The sequence below is a fragment of the Coenobita brevimanus genome, chromosome 91 (assembly GCF_032717465.1).
Source record: "Coenobita brevimanus isolate Jiangsu-jjx chromosome 91, ASM3271746v2, whole genome shotgun sequence".
Taxonomy (NCBI): domain Eukaryota; kingdom Metazoa; phylum Arthropoda; class Malacostraca; order Decapoda; family Coenobitidae; genus Coenobita; species Coenobita brevimanus.
Genome location: NC_137044.1, coordinates 26,682,824 through 26,694,975, shown reverse-complemented (window position 1 = coordinate 26,694,975; position 12,152 = coordinate 26,682,824).

Below are 12,152 nucleotides of genomic sequence, written 5' to 3'. Positions count from 1 at the left end.
ACAACTACAACCACCACCACCACCACCACCATCACTAGTACTATAGCAACAACAACTACTACTACTACTACTACTACAACCACCAGCAGCCTACTACTACAGCAACTACTACTACCACTATCACCACCACAACCACTACTACTACTACTGCTAGTACTACTACTGTTATTACAAGCATCACCACCACCACCTGCTACTGCTACTACTAGTAGTAGCAGTGTTGCTACTACTAGTTGCTACTGCTACCACCAACAGTACTTAATTCTGTGCATGAAAGAGAGAGAGAGAGAGAGAGAGAGAGAGAGAGAGAGAGAGAGAGAGAGAATGACAAGTCTGTTAAAAAGAACTGATAATGAACAAACTAGAAGCAAAGTGGAGTAACAGAAGGTCGCCAGTGATGAGGAAACTATAAATAAATAAAATATAACTAATAAGGAAATGAATTTGATAAACAGTGTAGAACAGGATACAAATATATCAAAAAAGGACATAATTATTAATCAAGAGCCAATAAATATTCAAATCAGTATTACCAATCAAAATTGACACATACACGATTGGAAATTAAATCTTGGAATGTTTCGTTTTAAGCTGGTTATATTTGCACGGTGTTGCTTATCGGACTTACGGATTTTCTCAGTTTTTTCGCATATTTCCATTTGTTATAAAATAATATATCTTTTACCATTAAACTGAGTAAGAGCATTGTCAAGATAATAATACATTATATTTAAAAATTAATATCCGAACTGACAACTAAACCAGCCCGCAAAGTGAAAGTCCAGTGATCCAGTCCGACTGGATCACTGGACGTTCTCCCCTGGAGGGAGATGTGCGTCACCCTGGGGGATTTTGTTACTTTTATGAGTGATTTATATACTTATGCTTTCATTTTACTTTATTTTTCATTATATCTAATTATTTTTAAAAATATTTATTATTGGGAGCTGGGTGAGTTGCCATCCTGTCTGAGTCAAGGACACAATGGAAAGTGAACCAAGTCGCTCTGGCCTGGTTAGACTGGGTCTGTGTGAGTATTGCCGCTCAGAAGGGTTTGATATATTATTTTTTTCCCTAAGAAATTGGCATATTTTTCCTTATATTCCTGGATAATTATCATGTAATCATAATTGCGACATTATTACCCACCCCACAAAAACGGTACAAGACCAATAATAGTGACTATATTATTTTTAGCACCACTGGAAAATCTTTATGCCACGTTTCTTTATTGCCGTATAAATATTTTAAGTATAATAAGTTTACTGTTCTTTCATATATTATAATACACACGTTAACATTGTACTCGTATGTGTTTATCTTATTTGTGCTGCCTTTTACATATATAACAGCCGTTTCACATCGCGGGTTTGGGAAACATAGCAACACTGTACAGAGGGTGGCGCCACACCCTAGCCGCCAGTTTAGATTTGTCAGACCATACTACCACCACCACCGTCACCACCATCACCACCACCACTACTACGCCTACCACCATCACTACTACCACTGCTACTACTACTACTTCTACTACTACTACTACTACGCTTGCCACATACATAACTCTTCCCTCGGACTCACACTTCTCCAGCATGAGGTACGATTCATCCTGTTTACCACTCTCCCTCCAAGTTGACCCAAAGGCATATTATCATCATTAGCATCATCACCCTCATTATCATCCTCATTATCATCATCATCATCATCATCATCATCACTATCATCATCATCATCATTATCATCACCCTTTTCTTCCTCCTCCTCATCATCATCACCATCATTATCATAATCATCTTCATCATCATCATCATCATCATCATCATCTACCTTCTCCTCCTTCTCATCATCATGGTCATGTTCATCATTCTCATCTTCATCCCCTTCATCATGTTTTTCGCCTAAGGATGAGAAGAAGTAGGACCAAGAAAATAATATACGTACAAAGATGAAAAATAAAAATCCAATAAATAAATAAATAAATAGTAGACATTTATTTTTCAAAATTTATCTTAGTTTCTCATAAAGAACAAGTTTTCTCTAGTTTCCAATCCGTCTTCAATAATTTTTCTAAACGTGTATATATATATATATATATATATATATATATATATATATATATATATATATATATATATATATATATGTGTGTGTGTGTGTGTGTGTATGTTCTTATGTATGTGTACCTACGCAGGTGTATATGTATGTATGTGTATGTAGGTGCATGTCTATCTATGTGTATGTATGTGCATGTTTATGTGTGTGTATGTTTGTATGAGCATGTGTCTGTACGGATGTATTTATATGTGTGTGTGTATGTATGTGTCTCTGTAGCCTATGTGTGTGTATTTGTTTATGTGTAGTGCTATGCTTTCATGTGTATGTGCATATGTATGTGTATATATGTAATCACGCGGTGTCTGTCTGTGTGTATGAGTGAATGGCTATGTAAATATAATCGTGTAAAGTGGAGGGACTGTAAGAAAATGTTCTGGAAAGAGGTGAAAAGAGTAAGACAGGGTGGAAGTGAAGTTAGCAGGGGAGTGAAAGATAAAAATGGTAGATTACTAGTGGAGAAGGGAGAAAAAGTGAGCAGATGGAGAGAACACTTTAAGGAATTGTTGAACGTAGAGGATGGAAGTAATGCGAGTATAAGTGGCTGGGGAATGGCTGGGACAAGGAGGGAGGTGAGAAGACAGGAAGAAATCAGTAGGATAGAAGTTGTGGAAGCAATGAAGAAAGTTAAATCGGGGAAAGCCCCAGGAATTGATGGAGTGTGTGGTGAAATGCTGGAAGCATATATATATATATATATATATATATATATATATATATATATATATATATATATATATATATATATATATCCATCATCCAATCCTACATTGCCCCATGAGAAGCGTAGGAGCCCGGGGCTAGGCAGTTGGTCCCGACATATAAGATCAGTGACCAGCCTCACTCATCCCTGAGTGGCATTGCATGAGCAATCAACCCCAACCATCCCTTGGATATAAACCTTCACCGGCTCAATCCAAATGGAGCGCAATAATCACCCACTAAACCACCATGCGCCAAAATTTGCTTATATGGTTACCACCTAGCGTAGTAAATGGTTTCCTGATGTACAGGAAACCATTTGTCTTGTCACTCAGTGTAGAGTCACCCACAGACAGAAGGAAGAGCGAAGAATGAAGGAAAGACGGAAGAGGGATTGTAATGTCACCCGTGGGCAGAGGGACAAGAAAAGAATGAAGGAAAGAAAGACAGAAGAGGATAGAAGGAAAGAAGGACGGAGGAGAGGAAAGGGCAGACACCCGACAGCAGCACTCCATTGAGTGAGTGGATGGTGAGCGCCCCCACATACCACATATATATATATATATATATATATATATATATATATATATATATATATATATATATATATATATAGTTACGGAACAGAGAAAAATAATGAACACTTTAAGTGAGAATACTAAAAATCACTACTGTCCCGTAAAGTTCCAGGTTCAAAACAAAGTGTGTTAGGTAAAATTGCAAGTTAAAGTTTAATGCTCAAACTAACAACAAAACATTCAGGACTCATAAGGATAATGTAATGGCAAAAAACAGGTTTAATATATGGTTAACTACAATAGCCTCTATTAACACGAAATTAGCAAGAGTAAATATATCTAAGTCAGCCCTGATAAAATGACAATACTAGATAATACTCAGTGAATGCGACATATATTATTACAGATACAAAATATTATTAATGATGACTGACAATAAGAACCTTACATGAATTACTAAAACCCCACTAGGCATAAGAATCAACACCCTACGCTACACAGTACAAGAAAAAATGCATCAACACTTATACTCAAATTACACACAGCTGCTAGATGGTTGGAGACTTCCTGAGCACTCACAATAATAACAACTGTACAGGGGAGGACAGAGATGTGAACAAAATGAGGAGCAGATCTAAGTGGCAATAATGCAGAGACTGAGCTCATTATATAGGGGCCAGCAGAGCTTGACACAACTTGTAAGAAGGACGTGCAAATGAAGCCATAGTGGACAAAGAGCTGACAATCCCGCTCTGAACAACAGAAAGGACGACTCACTCTACTATAACGGTAGAAGGGGGGGACTGAGGCAGAACACGCTCGTGATCAAACATGCAGCATACTGTGCGTTAAAATTACACAAAGGATGATGAAATCATAGGCTATGTAACACCTCCCCACAAAGAAAAAGAAATTTACAAAGGAAATTTCTTATTACTCTAAAACAATCTGTCTAAAGTCTAGATAAGCAATCTGCAATAACATTTTCTTTCCCCTTGACATGTTGTATGTCTAATGAATACTCCTGAAGAAGTAGACTCCATATTGTCAATCTCTGATTTTTATCTTTAAACTTACTAAGGAATTTCAGTGGGTTATGATCGGTATAAATGACTATGGGGTCAAAACCAGAACACAAATAAAATGAAAAATGCTGTAAACCCAAAATCAAGGCCAAAAGCTCTTTCTCAATAGTGGAGTAGTTCTTTTGAGGTGGAGTGAACTTCTTACTGTAATAAGATACAGGATGTTCAATACCCTGATCATCCTCTTGCAGCAAAACAGCCCCAGCTCCTGTATCACTTGCATCAACAGCCATCTTAAAAGGCTTAGCAAAATTTGGAGTAGCGAGCACTGGCTGACTTAATAGGATAGCTTTAAGTTTGTTGAAAGAGGATTCACAGTTATCGGTCCAGACAAATTTAACTCCCTTTCTCAGTAGGTCTGTAAGTGGTGATACAAGAATAGAAAAGTTAAGAACAAATCTCCTGTAATAACCTACCATTCCCAAAAATCTTTGTAGCTCTTTCCTACTTTTAGGTCTGGGAAGATCACTTATAACCTGAACCTTAGCTCCTGGTGGTGCAACATGTCCATCACCAATTACATACCCAAGGTACTGAACTTTAGCTTGACCAAACTCACAATTTGATAAATTAGCTACAAGATTAGCATGAATCTTGTCTATGCAATCTTCCACACGAGGGAGAGGGTAAGTGTCTGTTTTGGTTATCTGATTAACACGTCTGTAGTCGATGCAAAGCCGCTGTGACCCACCTGGCTTAGGAACCAAAGTGACAGGAGAACTCCACTCGCTTTGACAGGGCTCAATCATCTTCTGGTCCAACAGGTAGCCAAGCTTCTTCTGGATGAGAGGAACTTTCACTGGGTTCACACGGTAAGGAGGCAGTTAAATTTGCTTTGCGTCTCCAACATCGACATCATGCATCAACACAGTGGTTCTTCCTGAAGTGGCACGGAACACTTGCGGGTACTCCTGCAGTAATGGCGAAAACTCCTGCCTTTCCTCGGGAGCTAGATGAGAAAGCTTAGTCTGGAGATCATTCATGATATCAGGATTCTTCCCCAAACTATCACTCAGGCTCATACTGCATGGGAGAGCTTCACTTGCAGACTCGGGTGAAACAGCTACAGTGCAGACTGGATTATTTTCGTCCCGCCTGTGATATACCTTTAGCATGTTGATGTGACATAGTTGCTTGTTCTTTCTATGATCTGGTGTGGCGATGACATAGTTGACATCATTGAGTTTCTTCTCCACGAAATAGGGACCACTAAACTTGGCTTGAAGAGGTTGCCCTTGAACTGGTAGCAGAATCAAAACCTGATCTCGTGGCTGAAAGTGGCGTAACCTGGACTTCTTATCATACCAAGTCTTCATCTTCTCCTGAGCAGCTCCTAAATTCTCTCTCGCCAGCTGTAAAGCAGTGGACAGCCGTTCTTTGAACTTCATCACATACTCCAGCAGGTTGACGTCATCTTCCTCCGACAGCCAGCATTCTTTGAGTAACTTAAAGGGTCCTCTTACTTCATGGCCAGACAGTAGTTCAAAGGGTGAGAAGCCCAGTGATTCATTTGGAGATTCTCTTGCGGCAAATACAACGAATGGGAGACCTTTATCCCAGTCTTTCTGATGTTCCAAACAGTATTTCTTGAGCATCGATTTGAGTGTTTGATGATATCTCTCCAACGCTCCTTGAGTCTGGGGATGGTAAGCTGAAGACGTGATCTGGGTGATGCCCAACTCTTTCAGAGACTGCTTGAAAACATTTGACATGAAATTACTTCCCCGGTCTGACTGTACCTCCTTGGGCAGACCAAACTTTGTGAAGAACTCTAGCATTTCCTTAACCAGGTTCTTTGCTGAGATATTTCTAAGTGGAATGGCTTCAGGATAACGAGTAGCCATATCAATCAGGGTCAACACATAAGAAAATCCTGAAGAAGTCTTAGGAAGAGGGCCCACAATATCCACCAACACACGGGTGAAAGGCGCCTCAAAAGGAGGAATGGGAACTAAAGGTGCAACCTTTTCGGTCTGATTACACTTCCCCACAACTTGACAGGTGTGACAAGACTTACAATACCAGGAAACAACCCTGAAGATACCTGGCCAGTAGAAGTGTTTCAAAATGCACGCCACAGTCTTCCTTACTCCAAGGTGTCCTGCCAAACTGGAATCATGAGCCACTCTAATGATATCCTGCCTACAAACACGAGGGATGACAACTTGATGTACAACCTCCCATTCACAGTCGGCTGATGCTGTTGGGGGTCTCCACTTCCTCATAAGTACTCCTGACTTTATATAATAACAAGTAGAAGCACCAGCTGACTCTTCCTCACTGCAAGCAGAGTTAGCTACACCTTTCAACTCAGGGTCAGCAACCTGCAACTCAACCAACTCTTGACGAGACAAATTATCAACACTACGGGGTACTGCCTCATCTGGTGAGTGGTCCAAATTACCAAGAAAAGTGTCAGCTAGGATAACATCATCATCATCATTACCCTCTATATCACCAGTAACTTTAGACTTAGCCCTAGTGACAGCACATGCAGGGAACACATCAGGGACATCACAATCCTGGGTCGCAGCCACTTGCTTACTAGACAACTGAGGAGCTGGACACACTTGACTTCCACCGATATCATTTCTAAGTAAGAAAGTTACACCTGACATTGGGAGTGTCTCAACCAACCCAACCATAACGGAACCATTAACAAAACCAGACTCTAAATTCACTCTGCACAGAGGGACAGAGAAGTAATTATTCCCTACACCTTGTAAGATTACAGTTTCATCAGAGGAATTAACATTAGAGCCTAGAACACTGGTCAGCATAAGGGATTGGCAAGCACCTGTATCACGATATATTTTAACTGATTTCCTGTCATTACTCTCCAGAGGACTGACAAAACCATCAGACAGGAAATTAGCACATGAACTCTTGAGAGTGTCACCCACATTACTGCTCAAAAGAGGAGCTCCATCATGAGAATTTAAGTTACCCCTCAAAGCAGGTTCAGTTAACTCAGTTAAAGAATTCTGGGAACTCTCAAGGGTGGACACTAGACCAATTGACTGAATATTTAAAGACTCCTTTTTGTTCACATCACACTGTCTCCTGAAACATTTCTCCGTAGTATGACCAAGCTTACTACAATAAGTACATTTACTTTTCTGAAATCTAGAAGTGAAGCTGGTATTTACTTCCTGACAAACATCATCTTTATTCTCTTTCCTGTTACCTGTACTCTGAGTAGAGGCAACGTACTTACTCTCAGCTTTCTCTTTTTCTCTAGAATATCTCTTGTGAGTGAGAACATATTCTTCAGCTAAAACTGCAGCATCAGACAAATTATCTATTCTTTTCTCATCAAGATATAGACTTACATCTTTACTAATACACCTTTTGAAGTCCTCCAGCAAAATCATCTGCTTAAATTTGTCAAAATCAGAATCCACATTCTTTGAATTTAACCACTGCTCTAACAGATCTTCTTTGATTTTTGCATACTCAACATGGGATTGCTTATCTTGCTTGTAAGTTGTCCTAAATTTTACTCTATAGGCTTCAGGAACAAGCTCATAGGCCTTAAGAATCAAGCTCTTAACTAGATCATAATTATCAGACTGATCCTGAGGCAAAGATGCATAAGTTACTTGAGCTTTACCGGTGAGAACAGCTTGAAGGAGTACTGGCCAATACTTTTTGGGCCAATTAAAACCTGTAGCTACCCTCTCAAACAGCTGAAAATTCTTTGTTAAATCAGATTCATTAAAAGGAGGGACAAGTTTAACATTTTTAGCCACATCAAAATCATCAGAGCTAGATGATCCAGTTCCACCTTGTTTCATGCGATACTCATGGTCTGCCTGAATCCTAGCAAGTTCAACTTGTGCGTGAAATTCAGCCTCCTTAACACGAGCCTCCTGCAGGGCTAGCTATAACTTAACTAATTTAATCTGCGTTTGCTCATTTGGAGGAGTTACATTAAACAAGCTTTCATTAATCATGTCAATAATTTGATCTTTAGAATGATGAGAGCGAACAGCAATTCCCAATTGTTGAGCAACAAGCTTAAGTTCATTCTTTGTTCTGTTTTCTACATCACACACTGTTTGCACATTTGACAAAAAATCTTTGGCTTCATCAAGTGTAGTAATAGTAGACATCATGAATAAATCACAGTCACAAAATATCAAGCAATATCCTTATGATAATATACTGAATATCCTGATATGAGGTCGCCAAATTTATGTTACTGAACAGAGAAAGATAATGTAGCCTACACTTTAAGTGAGAAAACTAAAACTCACTACTGTCCCGTAAAGTTCCAGGTTCAAAACAAAATAGTTAGGTAAAATTGCAAGTTAAAGTTTAATGCTCAAACTAACAACAAAACATTCAGGACTCATAAGGATAATGTAATGGCAAAAAACAGGTTAAATATATGGTTAACTACAATAGCCTCTATTAACACGAAATTAGCAAGAGTAAATTTATCTAAGTCAGCCCTGATAAAATGACAATACTAGATAATACTCAGTGAATGCAAGATACATTATTACAGATACAAATATTATTAATGATGGCTGACAATAAGAACCTTACATGAATTACAAAAACCCCACTAGGCATAAGAATCAACACCCTACGCTACACAGTACAAGAAAAAATGCAACAACAGTTATACTCAAATTACACACAGCTGCTAGATGGTTGGAGACTTCCTGAGCACTCACAATAATAACAACTGTACAGGGGAGGACAGAGATGTGAGCAAAATGAGGAGCAGATCTAAGTGGCAATAATGCAGAGACTGAGCCATTATATAGGGGCCAGCAGAGCTTGACACAACTTGTAAGAAGGACGCGCAAATGAAGCCATAGGGGACAAAGAGCTGACAATCCCGCTCTGAACAACAGAAAGGACGACTCACTCTACTATAACGGTAGAAGGGGGGGACTGAGGCAGAACACGCTCGTGATCAAACATGCAGCATACTGTGCGTTAAAATTACACAAAGGATGATGAAATCATAGGCTATGTAACAATATATATATATATATATATATATATATATATATATATATATATATATATATATATATATATATATATATATTAATTTCTATATATTTCTTTATTTTTTTGTTTTTGTTTAATACTTACCTATCATGCCCGCAACCACGTTGAGGCAGACGAGGCAGCCGCCTCGTCTGGCATCTCCTCTCCCTCTCCCCTCCATTAGCAGGCTGCTCAGTCCACCCCCACCCCACAGTCCAGGGACTTGTTCTGATCGCCTTCATAACTTTAAACTGATCCCTGTCATCCCCAACCCACGGTGCTTGTGGGTGGGTCATCGGGAGTGGATCAGTTTAAGGTTCCATATGTTCTTTGTGCTGTCTTGGACTCCAGAACCAAGTCCTGCAATCTGTTTATTTATTTAGTATTCATAATTACCAGTTTCATAATGGTTGGTTGTAGAAACATTTCAGTTATATTAAGGGTAATGAGACAGACCAACTAGTCTTCAGTATCATCAGAGTAAAATTTAATTGAGCTTCTGTAGTCACTACAGTGCAGCAACCAACACTTGCTTCATTACTGTTTAACATGATGCTAATAATCCTTTCTGGCATGTATGAAAATGTCGTATTGCAGAACATGTATAAGTGAATGCAGTGCACCCAACCCCTAAAGATGGCGTTAATAAAAACATACAACTGTAGCAACATTTTTGAAATTTTCCGAGTTATTTAATTTAAAACTTCAAATTCACCTGCAGTTGCAATATTTGGTGCTAGGGCTAAAAAAAAAAAAAAAAAAAAAAAAAAAGGGGAGCATGCCCTAGTAGGGCTGTGTTCGCCTCGTCTGTTTTCAGGTCCTGGTTACGGCCCTGCGTAAAAATGTATTTCTGTAATTATTTTGTGCAAGGAGGAAGAGACATATTCTGGTGGGAGTTAGTGGTGTCCTAAAATGTACATGTTTCTTTCTTTCTTTTTTTTTTCTTTTTTTTAATCCACCACCACCACCACCATCATCATCATTATCATTATCATTATTGTCGTCGTTATCCTCTTCCTCCTTCTCATCATCATCATCATCATCATCATCACCATAGTCTTTTTCATCCGGCAAAGATCCATAACATATTTCAGCTGATGGCCATGTATATAGTCATACTGGAGGACAAATTTGACTGATAACCAAGGAGACTCAGGACTACTTCATTAACAAGGCCCATGTATTTTCAGGCCATTACGAGTTAGTATTTAAATGATAGGAAGGGATCCGTTGTATCACCTGGGAGATGAGGACAGGTGTACAAAGGTAATTAATCAGAGAATATGCAGGTGTAATAACAAATACATTTAGAAAGCACGTCAATAAAATAAAATAAAATAAAATAAAAGAGGTGCAGGTCAGCCCACCAAATGTTAATGTGTCAATATCGGCAGGTATTATCGGCGATCAAGGAACCTTCCTAACACCTGCTCCTAAGCGATTTATTTTGCTTATTGCACCAAAGTCCTCTTCTGAGTTACGTTATTTATTCTAATATCACCATACACTGCACACACACACACACACACACACACACACACACACACACACACACACACACACACACACACACACACACCCGTATCTTGCAATAAATTGTTAATCAAGAGGTGTTAGGGAGCTATCTTAACCACCCATAGGAAGAGCCTTTGTGTCAGTATTAAATAGACTCACACTACAGACACTATCATCTCTCTCTCTCTCTCTCTCTCTCTCTCTCTCAAAGAGAGTCGGTTCTCGTACTATTCATGGCGAAAGTTTTAAAGTCCTCCGCCATGGAGAGAGAGAGAGAGAGAGAGAGAGAGAGAGAGAGAGAAACACAAAAGCAGACAGATAGGTAGGTAAGGCAGTGCAAGGCAGGAGAGATCTGCTTAGGGAAGGAGGAGGAGGAAAGCTAAGAAGAGCAGACTAAAGCTAAGAAACAAAGAAGAGGAAAGCTAAGAAAAGAAGAGGAAGGCTAAGAAGAAAAGAGGAAAGCTGAGAGAAGTGGAAAGCAGCAAGGAAAAGAAGGCTGAGATGAAAAGAAGATGAAAGCTAAGAAGATAAAGAGGAGAGCTAAGAAGAGGAGAGAAAGGTACGATGAGCGGAGGAAAGCTAAGAGGAGAAGAAGAAGAAGAAAGCTACGAGAAGAAGAGGAAAGCTAAGGACAGAAGAAGAAAGCTAAGAAGAGAAGAAGAAAGCCAAGAAGAAAAAAGAGGAAAACTAAGACAGGGAAAGCCGAAAAGAGGAAATATACGAAAAGAGGAATGCCAAGAAGAAATAAGGAAAGCTAAGAAAAGGAGAGCAAACAAGAAAAAGAGGAAAGCTAAGAAGAGAAGAGGAAAGCAAAACGAAAAGAGGAGCACTAAGAAGAGAAGAGGAAAGCTAAGAAGAAAAGAGGAAAAGTAAGAAGTGAAAAAAGGCTACGAAAATAAGAGGAAGGCTAAGAAGAAATAGGACAGCTAAGCAGAGGAAAGCTAAGAAGAAAAAGAGGAAAGCTAAGAAGAGAAGAGGGGAAGGATAGAGAGACAGAGGTAAGGTAAGGCAGGTTCAGGCAGGATGAGACAAGGAAAGGCAAGGTAGGGCAGAGCGAAGCAGGGTAAGGCAGGGTGAGGTAGGGTAAGGTAGGATGGAGCAGGGTAAGGCAGAGTGAGGCAGGGTGAGGCAGGAAAGTGGGTTAAACAGGGTGAACAGGGTAAGGCAGAGTGAGGCAGGATAAGGTAGAGTGAAGCAGGGTGAGGCAGGA